Raw genomic sequence first — 18,033 nt, forward strand, 5'->3', positions numbered from 1 at the left:
AGTCTCTTCTGGTTCTAAATCTATGATTGTTAGTTCTTTTTCAGGTTTGACTTAAATCTCATAAAGTATAATCTGAGTCCAGTCAATCCCAACTGGCTACAGAGTAGAGTCTGAATTCCATAGCTTGACATATAAAACATTCCACAATCTAACCTCCACCTTTTCTTCTTTCTCTCTCTCTCTCTCTCTCTCTCTCTCTCTCTCTCTCTCTCTCTCTCTCTCTCTCTCTCTCTCTCTCTTTTTCCAACTCTTACTTTTTGCTTTAGTATCAATTCTAACACAAAAAGGCGATGGCCAGACAAACAAGATCAAGTGACTTGCCCAGGGTTACCCAGCTAGGAAATATCTGAGGCCAGTTTGAACCCAGGCCTTCCAGATTCCCAGCCTAGTGCTCTATCCACTGTATTACCTAGCTGCACTTCTTGTAGTCTTATCTCCTACTAATTGTCTATAAAAGGAAGAGCTAGATTCAATGTTCTTTAAAGTTTTTTTCAGCTCTAATATTGATTCCACTTTTTCACACACACACACACACACACACACACACACACCCAAACCTTAATAAATTCTTCCCCTGCTCTTAGTCCTACCTAGTATGCCCTCACCTTTTCTCTTCTCCCCTCCTACTAATTATTTAAAATAATTCTTCATATTAAATTAATGTTCAATGGTTATAAAGTACTTTAAATATATTACTTCCTGGACTCTAATGAAGATAATATAAATATTATTATTCCATTTTACAGACAATGAAACCAAAGCTTATTAAAGAGAACATCTTTCTCTTAAGTTCAGGTAGCCATTAAGTGGCAGAGTTGGAATTCCAACCCAGTCTGGATATTTTTAGTCAAAGTCCACCATACCACCTATTTTTGTTTAGTTCTTACCTTTTGTCTTGGAATTGACACTAAGTATTGGTTCAAAGGCAGAAGAGTGATAAAGGCTAGACCAGTGATGGGCAAACTTTTTAAAGAGGGGGTCAAAGGAAAGGAAATGCTCATCTGTCAGTCTGTTTCTAAGGCAAGTCTTTCGAAGTTTCATTGTATTGTATCCTACTCATTGTATTCATCAGATTAAGTATAATGTCAAGTGTCAGAATAGGACATTTCAGGGGGCCACATCTGGCCCGCCCACTGTAGTTTGCCCATCACAGGGCTAGACAGTTGGGATTAAGTGACTTACCCAAGGTCACACAGCCAGGAATTATTTAAGGTCAGATTTGAGTCCAGGATCTCAACCCAACCCGGCATTCTATCTACTGAGCCATCTAGTTGCCCTTGCATTGAATTTTGAAATGTTACCTACACAACATTCAAGGTCCAGTTCAAAGCCAAATTCCATGGAACCTTCTCTTAACTCCCTAGTACTCAGCCACTTTTCCTTTCTCCGGACTCCAAAAATATTATCAAAGGCACTCATTTGGTACTCAACATTCTCTTCTTTACAACATTTGTAAAATATCCTGCTCTACCTCCTGATAATTTTGTACCTCCTCAACTAGATTTTATGCCCTTTGAGGGCAGAGTTGCTAAAACCTGCATTACAGAGTGCATGTCAGGGGTGTACTGGAGCGAGCTCACATACCTCTGCTACAAACCACAGCTTGCTTTATTGTTTGGTTAACTGTCTAAACTTAAGAAAGTGATGGAGAAAGTGTTAACAGTACCTATTAAGTGGAGAACAGTGCCATATTTTCAGCAAAACCCTGGCCAATGCCTCATACTTCTTTGTTTCTCCCTTCCCTGATCCTCTCTCCACCTAGAAAGGGCTCAATCAATGCCTTTTGATTGGTTGATTTCTCTGCTTGCTCAGTCTTCAGTGGAAAAGGAAAAAAAAAAGCTAGTTGCTATCATCTGCGAAGAAAGAGCCCTTCATATACTTGAATCCCATCATTCAGTTGCTTGTTAGCTATTTCTTCCTAAGCTCAATATAACTTCCTGTTACTGGTTTTACTTTCCAACCCTTCATTCATCCTTAAGGCTCATCATTGAAACTTTCCCCAAATTATCAGTGCATCTTCTTGGTTGTAGAGCTGAAAGCTAGCTAGAGAAAACTCCAAATAAAGACCACTTCTGGCATAATGGGAGGATGACTTCATGATTCGATATGGTGTTCTAATTGTTGTGTACTGGTTAGTCTATTTTTCCCCTCTTGATCCCTTTCTGGACTTCTCAGCCAGTTTTTCCTCTTCCTGTTCTGGGTACTGGTTACATTTATCCCTATTGAACATCACTGTATGTGTCTGACAATTTCAACAGTTTACTTATTGCTATTCAGTCATTTTCAGTCATGTCCCAACTTGTGATCCCATTTGGCTTCTTCTTGGCAAAGATGCTGGAGTTGTTTGCCATTTCCTCCTCCAGCTCATTTTAAAGATGAAGAACTGAGGCAAACAGGGTTAAGTGACTTGCCCAGGGTCACACAGCTAGTAATGTGTTTGATTCTTTATTTGAACTCATGAAAATGAAATTTCCTGACTCTGCATCTGGCATTCTATCCACTATACCACCTGGCTGCCAGTTTACTCAGAGTATTTCAAATGACTAAAAAGCCATTCAACAAGATTTATTTTAAACTATGGCTCCACAGGATAATATATGTTACATAGATTTTCTTAATTATAGAGAGGTACCATGCCTTAGTAGAGAAAAAATTGACCTCAAAGCCAGGATAATCTGGGTTGGAGTACATGATTCTGACACAGACTAGCAGTGTAACACCAGGAAAGTTACTTAACTTCTCAGTACTCTAGGCAAGATGATACATCTCAGTGGAATTGCTATCCTGAATCAGAAGTTCCTTACTAATACCCTTAGCAATCTCTCAGAATATGTCCTGAACTAGATTAAAATGTATTTGGGAGATAGTTAACAAAACATATAAAAATACAATGAGGCATAGATGATGCTAATATGTGGTTTTCTAAGCTGATATGGCCTTGCAAGGATCCATAGGCTAAGTGGGTCTTGTTTCTATCTGAGTTTGATATCTCTACTCCACAGCATTGAAATGATAGGTCTCGTTCTTGTCCAGAAAACACTGAATAAATATTTATTGATTAGTTGATATATTATATTACTATTTAGCAAATGGTTTAAAGAAATCGATACTGGATAATCCCTTGTTAGGGCTATCATAAAATAAATGTCCTGTAGGAGGCATATAGTTGGGCTAACTGATCTCTGGGATACTTTCCAACATTGAGATTCTATGGTTACATAAGATATCTCTTTTAACTTAGATTAACAAGTGGTCAATCAATAGAAATAAGTAATTGCAGCCCACTACACACAAAAAGGGACAAAGTCATCCCTACCCCCATAATCACTGACCACTCTGACTTCAGGATGCTTTGAATCAGCTTATTAAGTGGGTAAATAAGGTTGGTATGTAATATGAGCCTCAGAATTTTATCTCTCCTAGAACTGATGGTCAGGATCAGTGTTTCAAAGACTCATAAGATGCTAAATTTGGAAGAGATCTTACAGATCATCTAGTCTCTTCCCCTCATTTTACAGAGAAGTAAACTGAGGCTGAGAGAAATAAAGTGATTTGCTCAAAAGTACGACATTGTCTCTTAAATTTAAGAATACATGTTTGGTCATTTTTTAGTTGTGTCTGACTCTTTATGACCTCATTGGGGGTTTTCTTGGCACTGGAAGTGGTTTGCCATTTCCTTCTCTTATTCTTAAAATACTCGAAGATGGCTAGGGTTTGATTTACTGGTCATTTCTCCTTCCATACCTGGTCTTCTTCTGTAGTCTTGCTCAGAAAGAAACATAACTAATTCCCATTTGAATCAGCACACTATTGGTCTCAGGTACTGTACTCCTGGGCTTTTAATATAAATTTTAATAATACTAATAGAAATGGGAAAAGCCATTGGTGAGGTTCTTTGCCCTACCCTTTCGGTAGCCAGTGTAGTAAGGTTCCTATATCTAAAATGAAGCTTTGGGTGACTGAAGGAAATATGCCTGTGTGGGAGCAGGGAAGAGAGGGATCTAGAATGGCATTTGAATTAGTCTTTCAGCAGCTTAATTAATGCTACAGGAGAATTTCCAAGGGACTAGGCCTGGAGTTTTCCTTTCATTGCAATTAAAAGACCTCCCCTAGGTAGAGAATGTTCCTTCCTTGCCTTCTTTCTCTTCCAACTCCACCCCATTCAATGGAGAATTGCTCAATTACTGCAAGAACAGTAAGAAGACATAATTTGAAAATTGGCTCAAGGGGGAAAGAAAAAAACAGGGAAGAGAGGAAAGTATAGCAAGAATGTAAAAAAGAAGAAAAACTGTCAGAAGAAGGAAAGAGAGTAAGATAGACCTAAGGGAGACGGACAGAGAAGAGAAAAAATGGTTATCTTTTTGAAGGATGAAAGCAATATCTGGAGCTTGAAAATCTACCAGCCTGAGAGATAAAACTTACTTAGTGGCAACTTCTTTAAAGGAAGCAGGGAGTAGCAGATAAAGAGGCTTTTTTTGAGAGGTTTACAACAAGGATTATCTTTGAGATGATTTTTCTCTTCATTCTGTCTCCTCTAAGTATTAAATTATAAGAAAAATCCCCCAAACACCATGTTGTACAGATAAACAGCCTTTTTCAGGACAGAGGAAGTCAAAGGCTTGGCTATTATTATATATTTAGCTTACGTGCATATGAGCATACACATGTTTGTTTATATTCTTATGTATAGGTGGTAAACTAATTTCTCATTTCTTAGTACACACCTAGAAAGTACAGTGGCCAATTGAGAGAAAGAACTGTGGGAATAGAAAGGCAGAAAAAAAACATATGATTTCTCACTTGTTTATATATGGGTATGTGATTTGGGGTTTAGGTTTTAAAAGATTACTCTATTATAAAAATGAATAATATGGAAATAGGTTTTGAGTGATAATACATGTATAACCCAGTGGAATTGCTTGTTGGCTCTGGGAGGGGGGAGGGAGAGAACATGAATCATGTAACCTTGGAAAAATACTTTAAAATAAATAAATGTAAAAAAAAAAAAAGAAAGAAAGAAGGCAGAGTGGCCAGCTCCCAGAAGCTCAAGATGTCAAAACCTTCCCAATGGCCTTTGCCCCTGATGGGAGGCTTACTTTCCTGGAAATGATTTTAAACCCTGACTTTTGAATTCTCTTAGCCTTCTTGTTCCTAGCATAGATTCTCCAAAAAATATGTACAGAAAAATTGGTATTTTTTGCTATCATTTTGTGACCTATTGAATAAAGTCAATAATGTCTGGAATAAGGACAGATATTGGTTACAGTTTGAAGAAGGGCTCAGTGAACTTTCAGCTTCCCTGTATCTTCTCCATTTTATCTTAGCATTTCATTGATGTATGATACCTGAAAGAATGCAAGGTCCTCATGGGAAGCAGTTCTTTCATTCCTGATTTTGTCTCCCCAGTGCCTAGCATAGTACCTAGCACATAGTAGGTGCTTAAAAATGGTTGTTGGTTGAGTGATTAACAAATCTTCTGGGAACAAAAGTTTAATGCAATTCTGGAACGCTTCTATTAATAAATTCAGCCTGTACATCGAGGCACTAGGGGAAAGTTCTGATCTCCGCAAGTCTAGGGAAGTAGGGGTAGTCATTAGGGAGAAGAAGGTAAAGGTACTGTTTCCAGTAATTCCAGCAATCCAAGGCTGGGCCAGAGCCCAGACCTGGTAGACACGCAGTTCTTCCATCTTGACTCTCCACTTCTCAGTTCTGATCATTTTTACTAGCTGTTTCCCAGGCATGAAAGTCCTTCCTTCTTTATCTCTGTCTCCTGGCTTTTTTCCAGGTCTCAGATGAAATCCTACTTCCTATGAGAAGACTTTACCAGCCCCCAAATGGTAGTGACTTTCCTGAGATTGCCTCCAGTTTATCTGGTCTGCATCTCCTTTGTATGTAGTTGTTTACATGCTGTCTCCTCCTTAGAATGTAAGCTCCTTGAGAGCAGAGACCTTTGTTTCCTTTAAGATTATGACAGTGCCTGGCACAAAATAAGTGTTTAATAAACCCTAGTTGAGTGACTGTCCTGCTCATTGGGGTCAAGAAGAGAGTCTACATCCTGAAATTTAATTCAGCATCGTATTTGGATATGAAAAATGACATGGCTTCTGCTTTTTTCCCCAGAACATTCCTACTTTATGATAGAGGTTTATAAGGATTATCTTTGAAATGATATATCTCTTTTTCTGACTTCCATTAAAATATAAGGGAGGGATAAAGAGTTTAATTAGATAGTAAAGAGACATCTCCACTATAAGGCTAGATAGATAGATCAGTAAAATATAAGGTACAGGGGATATTTTATTTTTTTTCCTTTTACCTTAGCACAGTGACCTAGCATTCATTGTTTGTTGCTGTTGTTCAGCCTTTTCTGGCTCTTTGTGACCTTATTTGGGGTTTGCTCAACAAAGAGACTGAAATGGTTTGCTGTTTCCTTCTCCAGTTCATTTGACAGATGAGGAAAGTGAAACAAACAGGGTAAAGTGACTTGCTCAGAGTCATATAGCTAGTAAGTGTCTGAGGCCAGATTAGAACTCAGGAAGATGAAATTTCCTGATTCTGGGCTTAGCATTCCATCTACTAAACCACCTAGCTGCCACCTAGTTGTCCCCTAGCATTGTGTACTTAATGCTTATTGACTGATGGGAGAAACCAGTTATAATTAACTCCTCTCTTTTTGAAGTAGGAAATTAAAAGTAGAGTAATAAGGCAACAATTTTAAAGTTGATTTTTTTATTTTATATATATAAAGTAGATACTATTTTGATGGAGTGAATTTATTCACTCTGCTATTCAAATTCTAATCTCAAATTCTGCCTCCAGAACTGCTACATGGCATCATAGTACACAAAATGTTGAACCTAGATTCAGAAAAACCTGAGTACAAATCTGGCCTCAGACACCTCTTAGCTATATGACCTTGGACAAGTCACTTTACTTGGTTGTTTCAGCTTTCTAAGTTGTAAAATGTGGTAATAACAAACACCTGGCTGGCAGGGTTGTTGTAAAGACCAAGTGAGATAATATTTGTAAACACATAGCAAAGTGCTTAGCATATAGTAGGTATTATACAAATATTTATTCCCTTCCCCATCTATGAATAATGTCTGCAAGCACTGGCATAGCAATTTATCTGCACTCTTTCACTCAAACCTCACAACAATTCTATGAATGAGGAAACTGAGGCCCCAAGAGTTTAAGAGATTTTCCCATAGTTTGTAGGCTCTGGAGATGGAATTCAAACCCAGAGTTGTTCTTCAATTTTAAATCTAATGCCTTTTCCACTGTACTATACTGCATTTCATAAAATGAGAAGTTTGGATTAGATGATCACAAAAGTAATTCTTAGCTTTAAATCCTATGATTCCATGATTAGAAAGAAGAGCTGACCGAATCCATTACATGATTGAGTGTGTGCAATTTAGGTCTTGGTTACTCCTGCCAAAAGGTTGAAATTACAAGAGATTTGAAATCAGAGGTAATCAAGAAAAATGACATTTTCTGTCCCTGAGCTTTCCATAACAGCTCAATAGAAACCAAGTTATTGGATGCTAGATCATGGTATAAACCTAAGCAGTTTGCCCAACTTCTGTTGTAGCAATGTTATTCATAATATATTATGATGTCTATTTTTTGAGATTAGGTCTCCCCATCTTCCTTAGGCTAGAAGTATAGGGCTTTTCCAGAACCTGACCCAACTGTTAATTATAAGGGAAGCTTTGATCTTCCTTCCTTCCTTCCTTCCTTCCTTCCTTCCATCTCAGAATGAATACAAAGGCAGAAGAACAGTAAGGAGTAGGCAATTGGGGGTAAGCCCAGGGCAACAAAGTTAGGATGTGTCTGAGGCCAGATTTGAACCCAGGTCTCTTAACTCTGGACCTGGAGTTCCATTCACCGTGCTATCTATCTGTTACTCCTAATCTATTTCTGACTTGATCTGATTTACTTCTCCTTAGGCAATATGGAGGCCCCTGGAGCTCATGGCCTCACTATATTGGAATCATACTTAGAAGTAACACCTGAACAACGTTAGCCCTTTTGCACCTAAGAACTCCTAAGCTCCAGTTTCAGTCTCCTCAGTAATGGGGAATATAGAAATGCAACACCATATTGGCCAACTACTTCAACTTAATTATGAATAAATGAATAGCTGAATAAATTTTAAAAATCATTTATTAAGTGCTTACTATACATGAACATTGTACCAAGTGTTGGGGGGTACAAATAAAAAGGTAAGACAAGACGGACCTTGTTCCCAAAGAGTTCACATTCTAATCAAGGGATATAGAATACATTTGGGGGGGGGGGGGTGTTGGGGAGGATTAAACTACAAGGAATAAAGATCCAGAGGTTTATAGGGTGCATCAGAATATAAGACAATAATCCCAGTTGGTCTTGATGGTTCATTGGTAGGATAGTGGGTAAGGGCTAGTAGTATTCTAGCTTATCGGAAGGATTATGGTTGGTGATTCCCTAATAATTAAAGTGGTATGAGTAGCCATATCCATCCTGCCTGTCAGGGCTTGATAGGTCTAGACTCATTAGCATTGGAAAGGGGGAATTCTGGTAGGATTTTTAGGAAGGCTAGGATGGGACAAGGACTTCCCATGGCCTGTCTGAATCACCTTTTTTTAATCAGGTAGATATAGGCTAAGGATAATGTTAGAAATTATAGGGGATTCTCTGAAAGATATGTGTTGTGCTAAATAGACTCTGGGGTGCTTTCTAAATGAGATCCTGTGATAAGGTCACTGCTGCCTAAAAAGATTAAGCAAATAGCAGGGGATGAAACTGGAGCCATGGAGAAAATAGAAATCTTCCATAGCACAATAGAGGAAGTATTCTAGGAAAGGAGTTCTTAGCCTTTTCTGTGTCATGGACCCCTTTTGACAGTCTGATCAAATCAACGTACCATTTTTCTGCATCATATAATTAAATACATAAGGCAAAATCAATCAATCAATCAATCAATCAATAAACATTTATTAAGTTACCCATCATGTGCCAGGCACTGTGCTAAGCAGTATTACAAGGAAAATGAATTATATTGAAAGCGTATCTATCTATCTATCTATCTATCTATCTATCTATCTATCTATCTATCTATTGTCTGTCTGTCTGTCTATCTATCTATCTATCTCTCTATCTCTCTATCAGTCTATCTGTCTATCTATCTATCCATGTCTGACTATCTATCTATCTATGGCTATTTGTGTCTATCTAAGACTCTTTTCTATATATCCATTTAAAAAAATAAGTTTACGGACCCTAGGTGAAATTCTCCTGTTTTGGGATATATTAACAAAGTGATGAAGGAGAAACTGGGAATAACCTGGAAAAAACAAACAAACAAAAAAAAAAAAAACATTGCCAGAAGTTTGGAATGATGAGAGTTTCTAAATCAGAAGTAATCAGGAAGAAAGACTTTTTCTTAGATGACTGCCCCAAGGTCATGGAGAAAGTGAATAGCAAAGCCAAGTTTAGAGCTCAAGTCCTCTAACTTTAAAGTCAACACTCTTTCCACAATACCAAATCAAGATGAGAAGAGGCCAGGAGGGATATGAAGAGAATATTGTAAAGGCTATGAGGGACATTGTATAATTTATGAAGGGGAAGAAGGACACAGCTAAAAAACTGCCTAAGAATAGGGCATCATAAATGGCAAAACTAAACCAATTTGAAGTGCCCAGAGCAAAGGGGCAAAAGAAATAGCTAAACTGACATCATGAGACTCTGCCCTGTTAAGTGTAGGAAATAAGAATGGTTGGCAAGAACAAAGAACCAAGAATAAATGAAGGGAAATAAATATCAAGAAAAGTTACAGAAGAAGAAAGGAGAAAACAGTGGGATTTCCTTCTGCTGAGGAAAGGATACAGAATAGGTTCACCAGAGAGGAAACAACTTCATATGTAGTTCATAGAATGAGAAAGAAAGGAAACACAAAACATCAAGAGGAATTTATGGAGAGAAAGAGCATAGATGAGAAGGATAACTGGTCAAGCAAAATGGAAGCCAAGATCATAAAGAAATCAAAATATAAGAAGGTGCAAAAGAACAGAACCTTAAAGAATTAGAAGTAAAAGAGAGGACTAAAGTCTGGGAGGGAGTTCAAAGAACAAACTAAATTAAACATAGACACAGATACACACAAACACACACATATATACATGAGTAAAGATCAGCATAAGGTAGGAATGTATAATAGGAATAGCTTAAGAATTCAGAAGACTAAAGATGCAGCAGCTTCTTGGGCTTTGAAGGAAGAAGGACTAGTTAAAATTTTAGTTTTAGAAGAGCAACAACACTGGATACTATGGATGAAATATGTTCACAAAAGGATCAGTTTGGACTAAGTAATTTCCTCTCTATAGATTGTAAACTCCTTGAAAGTGAGAATTGCTTTATTTTTATCTTTGAAACTAGTGGGTGCTTTATAAATGCATGTTGAATAGAATTTGGGTATTCTTATTGGTCAGGAAGAACAGAGAACTATGTAGTGTTAAGACAATTTTTAGGGGACAGCTGGGTGGCTCAGTGGATTGAGAGCCAGGCCTAGACATGGGAGGTCCTGGGTTCAAATCTGGCCTCAGACACTTCCTAGCTGTGTGTCCCTGGGCAAGTCACTTGACCCCCATTGCCTACCCTTACCACTCTTCTGCCTTGGAACCAATACAGAGTATTGATTCTAAGACAGAATGTAAGGGTTTAGGGAAAAAAAAAAGTTAATTTTCAAATAAATGATATGGGTGCTCCAAATATAGGGAATTTGATTGGGATGATGTCTGGTAGAGGACATTTTTAAAGTTTGACCCCATTTATACTAGAAAATGCAGATGCTGGAAATGGATTAGCATAGATCAAATTTGTAAATGTTTATCTCCCTGCAAAGAAATGTAAAAGGAACCCTTTATTTAAAGGCATGGTACTTTTCTATAACAAAAAGGTGTGTGTATTTTCTTTATGTGCATGGGTGGGTATGTGGGTGTGGGTGTGGATGCATTTCTTGGCAATAAAGAGTAGAACAAAGAGTAACCAGAAAGTGAGACATGAAGCCAGATAATTAGAATTGGTCTGCAAAATGTTAATTTGGATATACATTCTGGAGTATAATTTAAAAAAAGAAAAAAGGAAAAAGAAACTAGCAGGACTAAGAAAACCTGTGTGCTAGAAACAATAGAGGTTGTGCACTAAGAGAGATCTTCTTTTCTGGTCCTGGCAATGGAATCACTGCAATGAATTTCTTAAAAGCGGATAAATCTGCTGGAGGAATATAGAGACTGAGCAGGTAGGCTCTGCCTGGTCTAATGCTGGAAAGCCACCTGGGGCTGAGACAGACAAGAGAGGTAGCAAGTCAGGTTTTCTGGAAGAAATAATAAAAGGGGGGAAAAGATGAGAATAGAAAGGACTCTCTTTTAAAATTTATTTTATTTTACTTTTTTAGTGTGATAAGAGAAATAATCAATGGATGGAAAGATCTATTCTCCTTTCAGGATTTGAGAAACTGATAAAACATGTCATTAAAGAATTTTCTGACAAAAGTTCTTAAGGAGAAAAACAAAGCCAATGTTTTTTTAACAGCAAAAATAGATATCCCCCAGTGAAGAAATCACCAAAGGGTATACAGAGAAAAATAAAAGGCAGAAAGGCAAAGTGAAAATGAGTAAAAGAATCAAGGTGATGAGGAAAGAAAATGAAAATCTAGCAGGAGTTTACATACATCCTGTCAGTCTTAAAGAGAAGGAAAGGGGCAGATAAGTGGCTTATTGGATAGAGAGCCAGGCCTGGAGATGAGAAGTTCTGGGTTCAAATGTGGTCTCAGATACTTCCTGTATGTCATTTAAACCACTTGCCACACTTCTGTCTTAGAACTCATACTACTAAGTATCAGTTACCATTTCTAAGACAGAAGGTAAGGATTTTTGAAAGGGGAGGAAAGACAGAGGCAGAGACAGAGAGAAAGGTTAAAAAATAAAATACAAATTAAGATAATATTGAAATAAAAGCTAAGGGAGTAGTTCAAGAAACTATGAAGGCTTAAGGGAGAAGAGAGGATATGGTTAGGTACCAGTCTCCTAGACAATTGTCTTGCATTTAGGAAGTAAACCGATGCCCAAGCACTTCCTATTAACGTTCCTGTCAGTTGTGCTGGGCTAGTCTAGCTTTTTCCTGAAAGGTAATGGAACTATCCTTGAGATTTAACTGGTTCAGGGAACCAAGCTTCCTGGGTTTCCAAGCACCTCCTTATGTTCGATCATGGTTCTGACCAGGCATGCCACCACTATGGGAAATGCGGAAACAATGGAGCTGCACCCAATAGAATCCATGCACTCAATATCCTTCCTATACAACTGTAAAGAAGATTTCCTTTGTTTAAACATTAGTCTATGAATATCTTATTTCTTTCCAACCCTGACCCTGAATCACCTGACCAGCCTGAGGCAGGCTTGGGTCAAAATCCATGGACTATATCTTGTACAATGTTCTAAAAATTACTACCTAAAGAAGCCTAGGGAAAGACACTGAAGTGACTGGGCATGTGGATCTGGAAATTAAAGGTCAGAGTCTGAGAAATGGTAGAGAATGAAAAAAAAAAACATAAAATGTATTCATATAATTTCCCCCTAACCTTCTAAAAGATGCAGGATTTATTCAGAAAGAACAAAAGCAAGTTAGTCACCAAGCACAAGCCTTTAATGTAGGCAATTAATAAATGTTTGTTGAATTGAGTTGGAGAAACAAATGAGATCAAGAAGATAGGGAGGTGGCAGTGTTTCTGCATTGGAGAACTTTGTGACTGATCTCTTTAATACTTGTTAGAGTAAACTGAATAAACTTTTGGCAACATTGTTTATTGGAGAATGGGAGATTATCTAGGGTATTTTGCCAAAATGATGAGGAAATGACCCAGACAATGGCATTTAAAATTAAAAAAGGAATGATTTTAGAAATTGGAAAAAAATGACATTACTGGTAGGGCAGCTAGCTGGCTCAGTTGATTGAGAGCCAGGTCTAGAGATGGGATGTCCTGTCCTCACAACCTTCCTAGCTGTGTGATCTTGGGCAAGTCACTTTCCCTCCATTGCTTAGCTCTTAACTAAGCTCACCCCCTTTCTGCTTTGGAACTAATACTGTATTGATTCTCAGACAAAAAGTAAAATTTTTTTGTTTTGTTTTGTTTTGTTTTTATGGCATTACTTAAAAAGCTTTATAGGATTTTTGTTGGGATCTTACTGTGAAGTCTGGTGAGAATAGCAGATGAAATGATAGGCAAAAGTGTGCCCAAGAAGGGTGGAAAATCCAACAGAATATGCCAAGGACAGGAGGTGGGAAGGATATTGAGTAACTTTAGATCAAGGAACAGCTTTGGATTGGAGAATCCATATTTTTCTTTTCAAGGTTATATACAAAGGTGGCATGTACCTGAGAAGAAAGCCAAATGTGTGAAGGTATTATGTACCAAAATGACTGGTATTGCTCATATTCAATCAGTGGGTGGGAAAGATGTAAAAAAAAATGAGAAATTAAAATAAAGGAAGCAGGGGAAGAAATTCAACATGTGAGAGATTTGGAAATCATCTTCAGAAAATTTGTAAGACTGGCCATGTAATACCTGTTGTCCTTCTTCCTATATACAGTAAGTATGAAGGAGGAAACATCAAGGTTAGCATTCTGGACTTTGAATTAAGAATATCTAAGTTTACGTCCTGTTCCTGACACATACTGGTTTGTCTGATCCTGAGCAAGGCATCCTTCTTCTCTGTTACTTCAGGAAAGCCCTTGAAACTCTAAGTTAATGGAGAGTGTGTTTGGTCATCATTGCAGTGGTAGAGAGAGTTTCCCCAACTGGGAACTCCCTATGTCAATGAAATCATAAATCTATGTCTGGGTATTATAAAATCTCATAATTGTAAAATACTTCAGAGACCAGCTAATCGAATCCATACCTAAACAAAATGTCCTCTACAACATCCTGCCAAGGAACCATCCAGCTTTTGCTTAACGACTTTCAGTAACAAGGAATCTACTTCCAGCAAAGGCACCACATTTCATGTTGGGAGAACTTTCATTGTTAGGAATAATCCTACTATCAGTATGGGTAGCTGTAAAATGTAAGGCAGAACACAAGATCCGGAGTGTGAGAGGGTGAAGGCAAGAATGGAATGGGGATGTTAGGGCCAGGTTCAGTAATGGGGTGGCTGTAGGTATTTCTTTTTGGCTACTGATCAGGGCAGCAATCAGTCAAGAGTTGGGGAGCCCAACTATCGGAAAAGATAAGGCTTTGATCAGAAAACCAGGTACACAGTTAGGTTGTGTAACCATGGACAAGGGGGAGAAAATCTTGTTTTACCCAATAACATGTTATATTCCCTGATCAAACTCTACTAAATTTTCTTCTTACTTCTCATCTTTCCTATCTCACAACTTTTACTTCAGGTAGAAAAAGTCTCACTTATTTTCTGCTCAAGCAGAAGTCAATCCTTGGGTCTACTGGCAAGAGCTTAAAGAATCTGAGAGGAAAAGTAAGTCAGAGCATCAGTTAAACTGATAGTGAAGTTTGTGAGGTCAAAGATAAGGCTGACTATAAATAAAGTTTCTGCCAAGAGGATATGGAGTTTTACTAGTTTAGACTTACTTTTTTTCAATAGTCTCATAGAAAAATATGAGATCCAGCATGGAATTATGGATAGAAGGTTCATGTGCCACCTCTGATAGCTGTATTCTGACCTCTCTAGGTAACTCTCTAAGACTAAGTTGGGAAAAAAGTGCTATCCTACAATGGTAAAGGGATGTTTTCTTAAAAAATATTCCTTTTAAAGTATAGAAATATCATATGGGGCAGGTAGGTGGCATGGTAGATAAAGTGCTGGGCCTGAAGTCAGAAGGAGCTGAGTTCAAATTTGACCTCGGGCACTTACTAGCTGTGTGACCCTAGGCAAGTTATTTATACTTGATTGCCTCAGTTTCCTTATCTGTCAAATGAGCTGGAGAAGGAAATGGCAAATCATTCTGGTATCTTTGCTAAGAAAAACTCCAAATGGGGTCCTGAAGAGTTGGACACTGCTAAAAATGACTCACCAGCAATATCCTACACCCATGAAATCAAAACTCTAGTCTTTAACCTTATAGCAACATTTAGGTAACAAAATAAAAAAGACAGCTCATGTATCAGTCCTTGAAGAAAAGGGGCTAGGCATCCTCCTTGAAATACTGATTAGCAGTTTAATGTTGAGAAAACAGCTTGGTAAAATTTTTAAATAGGGCTAATTTAAGGCTACTAGACTTGGGGTTGAATTCTAGTGCTCACAATCAGAGTTATGTGACCACAGGCAAGGGGAAAAAAATCATGACTCGTCCAGCAATGTAAGGCTATTTCCTAATCCTAACTTACTAGACAGGCTTTCATTTCTGGTATATTTTGTAATATCTCTTAAGCTCACCAAACCGCTAATTATCTTCTATCCCTTGAGCGCACACCTCTGCCTATTATCCCATCTGCTATTCTCACTAGACTTGGAAGCAAAATCTTGACAAAACTATTTCACTGCATGCTTAGTTAATGCTGATGGTTTCAGATTCCTAATATTCCTCTCCTCTTTCTCTGGTGTGACTGTATGGTACTTCCTTGTGTCCTAAATAAAATTACCTTTTTTTTCCAGCAGCTTGATTAGACCACTCTCTTCTTGAGATGTGATGCCCGCTTAAACTCACTTGTTGCTCCAATTCAATTCAATTCAATGATCAGAAATTCAATTTCCTGTGCTGTAAATTGGGGTTTCAAAATCCCTATTCAATATAACTGAGGGTTCTTGTGTGAAAAATGCTCTGTGAAATCCTAAAGTGCTAACTTCTATGCGATATATGAATTTAATATGTTATTATCATTATATAAGTTGTCCATTTTATGAATTTTCTTTTCTCCAACTAAAGAAGCTATCTTCCACCTCCTCCAATAAAAAATGCTCAAAAACACAGATATATAGATATATGTGTATGTATAGGCAATGTTCATTTATTTGTGTATGTGCATATGTGCAAACATACATACTATATACACAAGAGCATGAATATATATATATGTGTGAGTATATATATATATATATATATATATATATATATATATATACACTGTATGTGTGTTTCCATATACATACACACACAAACATTGCTTCCCACTTCTAAAAGAATGTAAATCCCTTGAAGACTGGAACTATTTTACTTCTGTCTTTTTTTATTGTATATAGCACAGTTGTTGGCACATAGTACGTAATTAATACATATTTGTTGATCCACTGAATTGTTGACTTGTCCAAATAAGTTGGTTGGTTGAAGTTTAGGGGGCTTGGAGTACAGATAAAGAAGGAAGGAAGGAGGGAGGGGGCAATTTAAGGATCTGCTTTTGCTGTAAAAATAAGGATAAATTCAGACGAAAGTAAGAAAGGTAGCTATAGTTCGATACATGCTGATATACATATCAAATCAACCTAAAAATAAGCCAGCCTCTATATAAGATGGTTTGGGTGAATCTTGCCTAGAAGCCAGAGGATGAACTCCACAACTTCCATAATGTGAGAAGCCACTGACATGGTTATGCATTCTGTGGCTACTTAGAACATGGTACCTCAAACTGATACTCTTGGGAAATACTTCATGTTTTAGCACTTAAAATCATAAAACTATATACCCTTATTCTCTCACTTTTAAAAAAAATTATTTATTTTCAGGCAAGGGACATGAATAGGCAATTTTCAGATAAAGAAATAAAAACTATAAATAAGCACATGAAAAAGTGTTCTAAATCTCTTATAACTAGAGAAATGCAAATCAAAACAACTCTGAGGTACCACCTCACACCTAGCAGATTGGCTAACATGACAGCAAAGGAAAGTAATAAATGTTGGAGGGGATGTGGCAAAATAGGAACATTAATGCATTGCTGGTAGAGTTGTAAATTGATCCAACCATTCTGGAGGGCAATTTGGAATTATGCCCAAAGGGATTTTAAAAAATGCATACCCTTTGATCCAGTCATACCACTTCTGGGTTTGTACCCCAAAGAGATCATAAGGAAAAAGACTTGTGCAAAAATATTTATAGCCGCACTTTTTGTGGTGGCAAAAAATTGGAAAATGAGGGGATACCCTTTGATTGGGGAATGGCTGAACAAATTGTGGTATCTGTTGGTGATGGAATATATTGTGCTCAAAGGAATAATGAACTGGAGAAATCCCATGTGAACTGGAACAACCTCTAGGAATTGATGCAGAGAGAAAGGAACAGATCCAAGAGAACATTGTACACAGAGCCAAATATACTGTGGCACAATTGATTGTAATGGACTTCTCTACTAGCAGCAATGCAATGATCCAGGACAATTCTGAGGGACTTATGAGAAAGAACTCTATTCCACATCCAGAGAAAGAACTACAGAAGTGGAAACATAGAAGAAAAACAACTGCTTGACCACATAGGTTGATGGAGACATGATTGGGAATGTAGACTCTAAATGATCACCCTAATGCAAATATCAATAATATGGCAATAGGTCTTGATCAATAACACCTGTAAAACCCAGTGGAATTGTTCATTGGCTATAGGAGGGGGGTCGGAAGAGGAGAAAGAAAGAATATGAATCATGTAACCATGGAAAATTTTTCTCAATTAATCAATAAAAAATATAATCTCAAAAATATTTATTTCAAAAATCTTTACCTTTTATCTTAGAATTGGTATTAAGTATTGATTCTAGGGCAGAAGAACAGTAAGGTGTAGGCATTTTAGGGTTAAGTGACTTGCCCAGGATCACATGGCTAGGAAGTATCTGAGGTCAGATTTGATCCCAGATTTACCCTGACTCCAGACCTGTCCCTCAATTTACCTTGCTGCCCCTCTTTCACTCATTCTTGCTAGCCATTTAATAAACATGTGCCTTGCTTATGTATAGTATTAGATGCCAATGTCTGGTTCTGTACAAACCCATATTAACTGGTGGGAAATACTCACTCCAACAACCTACTTACCCGCAGTGTATGTTTCATT

The 18,033-nt window shown here is 37.5% G+C and overlaps 1 protein-coding gene across 1 annotated transcript in view; it reads right to left on the reverse strand.

The window, feature by feature from the left end:
* EPHB1 (EPH receptor B1) overlaps window positions 1-18,033 on the reverse strand; it is a 494,682-nt gene that overhangs the window by 43,013 nt on the left and 433,636 nt on the right. The gene's annotated exons all lie outside the window — the stretch shown is intronic.

This window comes from Gracilinanus agilis, chromosome 3 (assembly GCF_016433145.1).
Source record: "Gracilinanus agilis isolate LMUSP501 chromosome 3, AgileGrace, whole genome shotgun sequence".
Taxonomy (NCBI): Eukaryota; Metazoa; Chordata; class Mammalia; order Didelphimorphia; family Didelphidae; genus Gracilinanus; species Gracilinanus agilis.